The following is a 12,890-nucleotide window of genomic DNA, read 5'->3' as shown; positions in this document are numbered from 1 at the left end:
ACACAGGAAGCGTGCAGGGCACAAACGGTTTCGGTCGAACTACGGTATTAAGTGATGTTATTTTGGACAACATCTATGAATATTTCATACGCTGTCCATGAACGTTGCTGATAGAACTTTCTCTTAACAGTAGATTATCGTATGGAAATGTACATAAGGCTACAAAGATTCTTAAATCGTATACATATCGTGTATTCATGCATGTCATGTATGAATTCGGTTCGGTTTTAGAGGATTTAGACTTATTAGATAAAGTTCTTTTTACCAGAAACTGGTTATGATGTTTGTTTACCTTTTGCAATTCGGCGGAGAAGACTACTGAATTCAGTTAAGATGGGACTGCTGTGTATTCAGAAAATTAAACAAGGTGTTAAGTGAGTTCTGTGGTGGTAACATTATTTCCCGAAACTTGTGGCCCTCTCGTCCCACGTATCAATGACTACCTGATTTCTGTCTTTATCGGTTTATGGAGGGGAAGGTATAAAAAAACGCCCGTACATATTAGGAGAATACTGCTCTCTGCAGTAGAAAATTCACTGCATAAACTGTTCACCGGGTTGTAACAAAGAAGGGAAAAACACTTAATATAACGATGTTTATTAATGATTTTCATATAATTATTTTTTTGACAAATATAACATGTGTCGATATTGGAATGCCTGACTTCCCGATCGCTCTGTATATTGCATAGTCTATGGCTGAAGTATATATTCACAAACATATTTTTATAGGGCACAGTCTATAACAAATTTATGTTGACTATATTTTCATACAATTCAATGTAAATTGAACCTAGTGCATCACAATGGTAAAAAGTAAAGTAAAGTTTGTCCCACTATACGCCATGTAGGCTTTTGGGGTGAGTGGAGGTATAGCTCCTCCCTTCCTTTACCTCGGCACTAGATGGGGGTGAGTGGTCAGCATCACGCCCCGGCCGGCTTTACCCCCGGGAAAGTACCCCCGGTACCCATTGTAGAGGAGGCTGGGTGGGCCCCAGAGCCGGTCTGGACGCAGAGGCTAGAGGAAAAATTCTCTGCCCCCGTCGGGGATCGAACCCCGGTCGTCGAGATCTCAATGGTAAGCACGTACTAAATATCATATAACTGTTTCAATCGAGTGTAAGTAACAAAGGATCAAATAAGAAATGATAGCAGAAGAAAATACAATGCATTATTTGAGTTGTGGAGATTGTTTAAAAAATTGAAGTAAGATACTTATTAAGACACACCCAAAATGAAAAGAATATTGTTCTGTTCCAATTGACATCGGTACCTCCACTGTATTTTTTTTAAATTCCACCAACTTCAAAGGCACATAATAGTCTTATTTGTGTTGAAGTTTTTCTAAATTTCCATAAAGTTTCGAGCTGGCATTCTTTCAAATATTAAACTTCCCTGAAAGTTTCATAAAATTTGATTTTCAAGTAAAAGTTATCTGAAACGAAACATCGATAAACACATTTTTATGTTCTATTATATCATAGCATTTATTAGCAGACAAAATGTTTCTATATATATTGTCCTTATTCAACATTTTTCACTTACAGTGCGACTTATATTATCAAGCACTTAGCTAATAACTTATCGAAATTTTGCTACACTTGACGATACTTCTGTAGAGGCTTCAAAATAAAAGCTGCAAATTTATGTTATGTAAAATATGTTGAGCGTTTATAGTGTTATTAAACAATGCTGTAATAATGGTAATATTACGCTAAGTCTCCATACTCAAGATTAAATGAGTTATTTTCATTTTAATGATAACGTTTTAGTAATTTAGGCAGCATATTGAAGTTATGAATCATATTTTTAAGTCCGTGAACTTGTTAAATGCCTAGCAAGCGTGTATAATCAAGCAATCAGGCTTCTCAGTACAATGTAAACGAATCCGACTTGCGCCAGGAAATAATTAGTGAACAGTGAGTCATAAGGTAATCAAAGAATATCAAAAATTATTCAGAATTTCGACAGTGAGCCAGAAGGTCGCCAGAGAGCAAACAGTCAGTTGTGAGTGAACACTCAGTGTGCAGTCTGGAAAGATACTAGTCGTTTGAACAAGAAATTGTTTGCTATATTTTGTGTCGAGCATGTACAACCCAACCCTACAACCAGTCACCGCCTTCGATCCTTACAGTCTGTAATTCAGACACTCGTAATGCGCCCTGTTTTAATCTCGCCTCTACGAACGAAGCTCCTGGCAAAACCGTATACCAACCACCCACTAGCCACGAAACGACGACAAAGCTTGAATATTCCATAGAAGAATGTACCACTTGAATAAAGATGGCGTCCTGTGGCAAGGGTCGGGTATAAGTTTAGTTATTTTATTATTATATTCTGGTGATTGTTCGTTACTATCTCGACGTAGGCCAAAAACAATTTCTTTCACATCAGTCTTAATACTGATGCATGGTCATAAAGTAGCAGAATATCTACAAGTATTTGCTCTTGTAATGCCCAACGAGGCTGTCAATAATTCAGGTGTATAGTGTAAACGGTTGCATGATTAATGTATAATGAATTTGAAAATATGTAGAAAGAAGATTCTGTGGCCTAATTTAAGGTGCTATATCAGAATTTGCCTGGGGGGACTTAGTAAAGCCACGAATTACCTCAGTCAGAAAAGACATTCTTCGAGTCGAAGTCTGTACCCAGAAACTTCAGAATACGTAAATGCGGTAATAACCGCGACGTGGTGTCTGAATTTCTAGAAATAATTTTTTTCATTAGCATATCAAAAGAGTAAAAGTTCTTATATTGTTTAGAGTGCAGTTGAGTTGACGATGTTTTTAATTTTAAAGAATTACATTTCGGTTTGGTCCTAATATTTCCTCTACAACCCTTCAATGACGAGTCAACATAACAATAAGTGAAAGTTATTCCCGGAAATTATACATAATACGTATGATCCTCATTGTGTCTCTTCTCACCCAAGTAAAAGATCGTGAGGTAGAGTCCTGAAACCTGCAGCTCCTATTTGGTTCGTAACGGAATGTTCTGTGACAGTAACGCAAAGAGGTGTTGTTTCATTAACAATTTCATGTTATCTCTATGAACTGTATGCGAATGTGGTAAATTTCAAAATGCAGTACACACTAGATTTTCAACTTTAATGCTCGCCAAATCAATTTCACAGACTGGCCATTTGCCACGTGACACTGGGCACAAACTAAACATGATGGTGACATACAATTACATAAAACAGACATTTCTGTCCACCGTGGTCACGGTAAACTCACTGCATGCTGCCATGGCCGCGGATTGTTTCTATTAAACTAGGGCTGAACGCGGCTGTGCTTAATGTAACTTCGACTCGTCATGGCCCGTTTCGAATGTCCAGGGTTCCTTATTATCTGCATTCTGTCACATGGATACTTGTGTATTATCCTAACCCAATTCAAGCTATGCTTTATTTTGTATTTATGTCATCTTTAGATATACTTCGTTTCCTTCTTTACTTGTGACCGTCGAAACGTCTCTAGATATAATAAATAAGAATTTACTTTACAATTAAATATTACTCTAAATAATAGTGAATATAGAAAACGTTAAGTGCGTAGTTAAGGAGGAGTCACGAAACCCGTATCAAAATATATCTCGGCGATGCAATTCATTGTAATTAGACTGGATTAATGAACAGAAAATATCGATGTGACTATTCAACAGCCCACGCAGGTCACGCCATGTTGTAACCTCCTAGCGACAGTACGTCAGTTGTCTTTCAAAATTCGAAGTGAAAGGATGCTTTTTTCTACAAGTGCTATGAGTGTTCTTTGTCGAACACTACCTGACATCTCGTTCTTACTTAATTTGCCAGATGAGTTCAGGAAAAAATTTCCCGATTCCCTTGAGCCAAAAAAAATTAACAGTACCTCGTTTGGTGAACACTTTCTGTAACACAGAAAGCATGTAAAACAGAAAGGGTTGTGGTTGACCTTCTGTGTTAAGTGACGACATTTTGCAGAAAATCCATTAAACTTAGCTTCTTTAAGTCAGTGAGAAAACCTTTTCTTCAAGTGGATTATCCTACGAAAGTATACATAAGGCTGAAAGTATTTTAAAAATTCGTCCATACTCTGTACATGTCATGCACGAATACAAAGAACCTAATAAGGGAAACGACTTAAATACTGCAGATGGTTTAGTACTTAATTTTAAGGGCATACACATTTTAGATAAAGTTTTACTTTGTGATGAAGCATGGTTTCGCCTAAATGGATTCATTAGTAGCCAAAACAAAATTACATGGAGTTATAAAAATTCGCAAACCTTCCATGAAGCACCGTTACACTCCTTAGAAGTCGGAGAATAGTGTGCTGTCTCAACACGGAGGACAATTGGTAGCAACTTCTTGGGTGAAACTTTCGTTACCAGGAACTGATTATGAATTTAATTTCCCCTTTAGAATGTGACAAACAAGACGGTGGGGCAGATGTTAACGATCTGAATGTTTTGCGGCGTTGAGTTCGAAGGAAAACAACCAGTAACATGAGAGGAATTGAGTAAATATATTGGGTTGTGCATTGAAAATTTCACTGCAGAAGCTGTTCAGCGGGTTTCTTTAAACGTAAGAAAGAGAGTGCATGTATGCATAGTTAAACACAGTGGACATTTCAAACAGATAATACGATGCTGTTGTTGTGTTCTGACTTTCGTGTAATTATTTCTTAACAATAGCACATCTTTCATCATTCTTACTCAACGTTGTATTATTACTACTGGAAAATGACTTAGAATTCTTAACTTCCATAGACAGTTAATTGTGTACGTAGAGAATTTGTTAATTGTGGTGTATATATATTATCAATGAAATCTAGATAAAACATTCATATAATTTGATGATTCGTTATAATTTAGAAATATGTTCCAGTACTAACAAACAATACTGTTACTTAGATAAAAATTTAAATTATTAATTATTTTTTAAAATATAGAACACACAGTCTTAATAGAGCTGTTGTGCTCTGAGACAGACTGTGTAATCATTTAGTCTACTGTTGAATAAAAAGTTGTGATAGGAAAATTTTGGTAGCGCTCGTTCTGACAATTACCAATTATCCCCTCAACTGCATATGAACCTATAATTTGATGTATTTAAATGGACCAACATACTATTACTAAATAAATTGCTTCAACGCCTTTTTTTGAACCCAAAATACATACTGTGTACCGCAAGATAAGAACTTCAGTTTTTCGGAAGATGTATTCTGTGTAAAGCTTTTTTCTCGCATTACATTGTATTTATTCGTCTGTTTCGTCGTTATGTCCTTATCAGTATTACCGAAGGAAAATATTTCACCACAAAATAATTTTCAAATAAACTTACATTCTTCGCACTCTTGTGGCCATTTAGACTAACAACGGACGCGTAAAGCCTGAAAAACTGTTTTCGTATTGTAGCCAAGCTATTACTCCATGCAAGTGCACACACAAATATGTTGTCGTCTTTAGGTTGCTTTGTACTGAGCCGTATTATTTATTTTTTTTAGTCCTGCTTCCATATTAATTGGGTAGAAACAAATGTCATTTGTTCTGTACTACTAATTGAATTACAGTCGTTTCTGAGAAACACAGCGTCTCATTACCTGTCGAGAATTACACCGCAGCTTATGGAAACTGAAAGTTCATTACCGTGTATATAAGAGGAACTGTCCCTGTATTGAGCTGTCTTTACAATATTTTTAAGTTAGTAAACAATCTTTGAAAGAATTACCATCGAATCATAAAAAAGAACAGTTTTCTCTACTGAAATAACGTGGGTATACAAACTATATATTAATAAGTATAAATGTATGTTTATTATAGTCTCAACATTAACAATTGTGTCAGTATTCATTCATGGTTTTAAGAAACACGTGTTTCATTAGCGCTTCAAGGCAACGTCCTTAAATACCTTAATTATCTAATAAATAATTAATATAATATTTATCTCCAACCTCGCCGTATGGACCCTCTTCATGGTAAATTAATACTAATACTTCTTGTTCCTTCTAATATTACCGGCAGACATTATTTGTACTCAATCTCATAATCCCACAGGATGAAAAGCATAATTTGTGAAATTTTTCTCAAATACTTTTTTACCATCCTAGTGATATATATATATATATATATATATATATATATATATATATATATCCTCGTTGAAAATACTGTAGTTAATATTTTTGTTTTGATAAATAGGATGATCAAATATTTTCCCAAAACGAGTCCTTGGTTTGGTGTCTCAGAGTTAAATTCAAGTCAATGAGTAAGTAAAATTAAATTTTTAAAGTCAAACAATGTATCTGAAGTTGTACTTCGCTACTACAGTACCTGCCACTTCGACTGTGTTTCATGCTTGAATATCAGCTGATAATCTGGTGCTAATGATTTTCCGATACGGTACAGCTGACCCATTTCAATGCAGCAGCTACTGTGACGTCAAAATGGAGAGAACAGTGACCCTTTGAAACAGATGAACGAGTTGACACTTACCTGTAACAAAAAATAATAATAACCAAACACATATCACGAAGTTAAATAGGATTTGGAATTATGGTAACTGCTACGTTGTGCAACGTTATGTTATTTTGTTATGTTGAGGAGGCTGTCAGCGAAAGCAGTGCGGAAACACAGAGATTTACGACGTTAGTTCAAAGGAATATAATATTTCAGTTCCTTATTTTACGTGCCAACTCAACAGCTATACAAGAGCCAGTTACAGATCTAGCACAAGAAACTAAGTAAATATAAAGAATAGAAAGTAATTTAAAATAAGTACTTGTACATTTAATCAGTCTAAATACTTTCACATACTGAAAAAGTTTCCTCAAAGGAGAAAACGGTTTTGCTAAAAACAAAAAATCTCCATGTCTGTTGCAATAATGACTTATCTATCTAAAGTACTGTCTCTTAATGCATTGCTCAGGCTTAAAGTTGAAAAATATTTGCCTTTTAGACACACAAATATTAACAGTGTCCGTAATGGAATGGAAATTTATTTTGCCATTGTAAACTTTAATAAGAAATGAAGCTTGCCGATAATGTTATCGTTGTCTGGGGAAAACATTTTCAAAAATTTAAATACCTCAAAATAAAAAATTAATAATAAATCCTCTTTACTAATTAAGTTTTCTATACTAATAAATGGAAATTTACAATAGAAACGAGACGAAAAATATTAAATTACAAGGACAAACTACTGCCTCATATATAGACCGCATGGTATGTGAAGTTGAACATGACATAGATAATTATCAGTGAAACAGGAAGCTTGTCATGATAATTTCAGAAGTATTTTGATGGCATCCCTGGTAAATATTTCAACGTGTAACTACAAAAGACAGACTTTATAACACCGGCACATATCATGATGATGAGGAGGATATTAACTATCACTTCATATATTTCAAATGTATTTTTCAGGAACAAATATCTAATATGCCTCAGAGACCTCACCCACGCCCATGGACGGATGCATTGTTAGATGGTGCATAATTCAATTCAATTCAATTAATTTATTAAAGTGCTTAACAACAGCCAAAAAGGCCAATAACAGCCAAGCACTAACAATACAAACATTACGATACAAAAACAAACAAACAATAAACTAAATATATAAATGTACAGTTTTAATTTATTACAAAATAATAATAAGTAAATGAACTAAATATACCTAAGTAATATAATTCAATTAAAAATACTAAAGAAAACAAAACAGAAAAAACTTATAAAATTAATACCACAAAATAAGATAAAATACAGTCAGCACAGAAAATGAATAAACAAAAAAAACGATGATTATTGTTTAAAAAGTTGACTGACCTCAGTAAGCAAAATACGATCTTTGTTAAAGATGTCGATGCTCCTACAGACTGCATTGGCAGCAGAAACACATCTGGCAGAGGGACTGGCCTTGAAATTACGTTGTACAGTAAAGGTAGAGTAGTCTCTGATAGACCTAATGGGTATGCAGAGACTAACTGTATCAACAACAGATGAGCAACTAATTTTGCCTTTAAAAACATTAACGAGGAAAAGAGCATCCAAAAGCCCCCTCCTTAAATGCAACGATAAAAAATTTAATCTGACTAATATATCATCACAATTATAGGCACAAACGCCATTAAAGAATCTAGCGTAACATAGAGCTACAAATTTCCTTTGAATCCTTTTCAATTTAAAGAAGTCAGTGTTAGTGATAGACTTCCAAACAACGGAAGCATGCTCAATTTTTGAATCAATAGGCTATCAACAGTGGAGAAGGAAGAAGTAATATACCGAATCAAGCCAAGCTTACAGTCCAGTAGAACACCGAGATCTTTAATACAATAAGAACGTGCCACCAGGTTGTTACACAATTTGTAATTAAAGTAAATACTGTTTGTCTTTCGGGTGAATGATATAACAGTCGTTTTACTTAAATTAAGTTGCATCCCATTCACGAGACACCAATTTTGCACTGAATAAATATCGTCCTGTAACAGTTTACAGTCATCAACATCGCTAATACTCCGATATAATAATAATAATAATAATAATAATAATAATAATAATAAGGGGCACAAATCGGATCAGCAGCCTCCTCGTGGCGTGCCCTGGACAGTCTTTGTACTGACAGATGCTGCTAACATCAAGCTCATTCCGGCATGCCAGCGTAACGCTGAAGCACTACTCAGCCGGATGCAAAAGGCCGTGCTTCTTGGGTCGCTCCGACTACTATGTGCGCACGACCCCAACTCACTGTAGCCGCCTATCTCGTGGTTCGAGCCGTGACTACAGTTTCATCTGGGCTGCAAGCATCCGAGTTATGACGGCAACACGCCTGAAGTTTTTGGCTGCTTGTGGACCAATTAAACAATTCATGTAATAATAATAATAATAATAGGCTTTACGTGCAGTTTTACTCTAGCTCATGGACAGATGCCTTATAAAATTTCATAAAAATTAATTAATAATAATGCGAGATTTTGGGTTTACATGGCAGGGAAAAAGAAAATGGCCATTTTCTGATTTGTTACGTCGTGTATTTGGAAGAAGTTTACCGGTGCTTGCTGATTTCATCATCCAACGTCTACCAACCCAAAATACAGTCATCTATTTAGTCATCGCCGTTAAAACCTGAAATCCCAATGAAGAACAAGTATTTTATTTTACAACGCTATTTGTGTCCTTTTGTAAAATTATTACACGACACGGTGTTTCGTCACAGAAATTTCAGTTATGTCATAAGTGATATTATGAACAATGTTTTATACCTATTTTTATTTTTTTGAAAAGTATTTTGACTTAATGGTTAATTTTATAGTATCGTACATTATTTGAAGTTAATAGTTGGTTACTGACAACATGATTGTGTGGCATATGGTAAGCCACAATATATAATAAAATAAGAAAGAGGTGCCCTATACATTTTACTAACTGTGCCAATGTTTAATGACGTTTAAATAAAGTGATTACAAAACACTGCTTTCTATTGTAAACTGTTTCATTAGCTGATGAGATAATCTGTTGAGTTGATTACACAGTGGTCGATCACAGTCACAGCGTGCTCTAGGGCATGAATCTAGATATCGAACATTGGGGTAGTGAGTTCGAATCCTAATTGTAGCACGGATGTGTCTATGTTTTCCTGTGTGGGTGAAAACCAATAGCCCCGTTAAAGAGTCCTGCCAGTTATCTTACAAAGAATTTGATAAACTGTCAAATACAAGTCAAGACCTATGTGGTCAGTATAGCCAGTGAAGAAGAAGAATAATAATATAATACAGTGTTGGAATTATTAACACGCAATTCTATCTCTTCATCTTCCTTGTATTGAATTGGGCAGGATATCCCGTTCCGAGGCTATATGGCTTGTACTATACACCACATTAGTCGACGAATGTAAGATCTTTCCATTGGGTAATAAAGTTTCCTTGATGATTTACACTTCACTCACTTGCACAAGTTAATATAAATTCAATTTATCGTATGCTTCGAAGTCATATTGTAGTACATCACTAAATTAACGGAATGAAACAAATCTAATTTGAACACAGACCAAAGTTATTCAGAACTTTGTTGTTTTTAATTGTCACGATATTTTGACAAAAATTGATTTTTCGCGCAGGTTAATCTTTTTATACGAGTATGTATTAGGCTATCCTCTGATATGAAGTGATAAATGCAGTTATCGAATGCAAGTTAAATAAAATACTCGATATTTTTTCACACAGTTCTTAAATAAAAAAAATTAATCGAAATAAAATTATTCGGGCTCGCGTAGTTTCCTGTGGACATAAAGACGGTCCAGGTTAAGATGCATACAGCAAGGCATTGCCCGTACTTAAGAATTAGTTATTTGAAGTTTGAAAACAGTGTATTTGTTTATTGGCAAGTGTCATCTTCGAAAAATTTGAGAATTTAAACAGCAGTATGCTGTGCCATACTTGAATATGTCAAATGGGTCGGAGTATACTTACGTTGCTTTGTTTACTTCTTTTCAGTTACCAAATAGCACAACGTCGCAATAGTTCTGCCTATTATTGGTTCTGGGGATGATTTTGAGTACAGAGGCAAACTGCCGTGACAAAGGAAGTGTGATCAAAGATAATATGAATCTCATCAGTCACAGGAGGGACTCGACACCAAGACAGACTTGAAGAATCTGATGCGTGGGACATAGGGAAGACGAAATATGCGTACAGAATTTTTTAAAGCCTCAGGCGAAGTTTGCAACTTAGAAGACCTTTGCTTCAAATGGAAGATATTAATAAACTGTATCTCTCTGATGAACGGGTTGTTTAAGTGCTAAGACGGACTGTGTACCATACGACCACTTCTTTAGTGGTTTTCCCTAACCTCGCAAGGAAAAGAGTAGGGTGGAACATTAAAGATTGCCACGACAGTGTGCTTTTTATAAATTTTCAAACCATTAACAATAACCTTTACGTCTGACTTTGTGTAAGCAATGTGCCTGAATAACACGCCGAGGAGCATCACCGGATCTCTCAATAACAAATGAGTAAAATTTCCTAGTCTGTTTCGTTTATAATCATCACATGTATGTCATTTCCACTTTCAGTTCTTTTTCCCTGATTTTACTTCATGTGGAAGCGTCTTCCTATAACGATGAAAACACCAGTCACTAACATTTTGGTAAGCGAAATATTTATTTTGTTTTAGAGTCTCTATCATACAAGCAGTTTCACGTAGGAAACTTTTTTGTCATTTAACATTATATGAACTATTTTCAAACCTTGATACATGTTTTGTAAAAATATAAATTTCATAGGACTAGTTCCTATGCATTCACATGATTCGAATAAATGTATGGCCGTAAGAAAAATGCGGTTTTTAAGTTTTGCTTTAAATATATATGTAAAAAAACTTCCCAAAAACAATCTACGTTTCACGGCTTACTTATAATTTTATGATGTATATAAAATAATTATTAATTCTAAAACAGAATGTTTATAATTATATAACATGTAACTAATCAGAGTAACAACTAAAACAGAGTTTTATTAGTCACACAACCCAATCCTGAAACATGATATATTTGTCAAAATAGAAATTAGGAAGAAATTATAAAAAGCAGTGTTATATTAAGTGTAGGACATATCAGTCAATACATTCACTATTTTCTCATAATTTATGCAAACCTGTGAAACGTTTCTGTAGCGACGTTTAAAATACAGAGATCAATATTTTGTTTCACAATGAACACTCACTGCCATCCTTGTACTTCGACTGTCTATAGACGACTGACTGTCGCGCCAATAGGTTACATGACGTCAACGACGAGTGATCCTGTTTGTCAATGCGATATTTAATGTTTATTAATTCAATCAAATTGAGCTGAACTGAAACTGTGAATAAATATTTTAATAAGGGTTGTGGTAACTTTCGATCATTTGTCTCTGGGTCCTGACGTACTCTGCCCATTGGAATACTCACAGTGGACCAGATAGTTGTACATACATACCATATTTTTGTAAATATCTTTCTGTCTTTAGTTTTCAGATACGTTGACATTTTTACTACAAATCAACAGCTGTAAAACGATCGACTACCGTGGCTTATAGGACGCTGGTTATTTATGGCTCTGATACATCGTTGTCACTTCTCGTGAGTAAATATGTACGTACTTCATGTCACATATCTCTGACAGCTCGACATTCCTATATGACGACTGTCATGCTTTTGTCAGTACACGAATAACAATTGGATAAACTGGAAAATAGAACAATCCCAGTTAGTTCCGTGCATGTAACAGCGTTTGGACAACATCTCAATAAAAAATGATAATGCGTCAGACCAGCCAATGAATAACTGAGTATTACTGTGTAACCTCGATTTGAGATGCTTTTTTATATTTTAACATTTCTGAAATCGGGGTGCTTCTTATATTTGATAGCGTCCAAGAATATATATAGCATTTTCTTTCTGGGAACGTATGTTTAAAAGAAGGGCACATTTTAAATCGATGGCGTCTTCTAGGAAATACGGTAACTTTTTGATTAATGAAAGCAGTAAAGGCGACTGTGTACATAAACGGTACCGTGCTGCAGCCGCCTGTAGGTAAAAGCCATGGTGCAGCTGTGCTATAAGACGTGGTACCTATGTGCGATGTATTCTATATGTGTAGAATAATGACACCATACTCTTCGTATCTTAAGAACAGTTATCATCCTAGAAATAACTTGGGAAATTAAAGAATAAATAAACAATATGCCCCATTTCACACAAACAAATATTGTCTGTTTAATGCTTATTCTTTAAGGAAATAATAACGGTTTACACTGAGAGTCATATGAAATACGCAAATAAAAAATGAAGTGTATTTTGTTAAAGCAGGGGGTACATATCGTTACCATTCGACTTCAGAGTTTTAATTGTGGAAGGCAGACTGAACTACACACAGCT

General features: G+C 34.9%; 1 protein-coding gene across 8 annotated transcripts in view; it reads right to left on the bottom strand.

The window, feature by feature from the left end:
- Window positions 1-12,890, bottom strand: part of dpr20 (defective proboscis extension response 20) — a 524,337-nt gene that overhangs the window by 371,835 nt on the left and 139,612 nt on the right. The window contains exon 1 of one of the 8 annotated variants that reach the window (XM_087348572.1): window positions 11,627-11,737. The exons of 6 other annotated variants lie outside the window; for them this stretch is intronic. The gene's annotated coding sequence lies outside the window, so the exon portion shown is untranslated. Of the gene's footprint in view, window positions 1-6,314; window positions 6,475-11,626; window positions 11,738-12,890 lie in introns of those variants that run through there. One more of the 8 variants, XM_087348573.1, reaches the window with a different exon arrangement.

This window comes from Zootermopsis nevadensis, unplaced genomic scaffold (genome assembly GCF_977971745.1).
Source record: "Zootermopsis nevadensis isolate Lab colony 2312 unplaced genomic scaffold, Znev_1.0 Znev_ptg000013l, whole genome shotgun sequence".
NCBI lineage: Eukaryota > Metazoa > Arthropoda > Insecta > Blattodea > Termopsidae > Zootermopsis > Zootermopsis nevadensis.
This window is presented reverse-complemented; position numbering and strand designations above follow the sequence as displayed.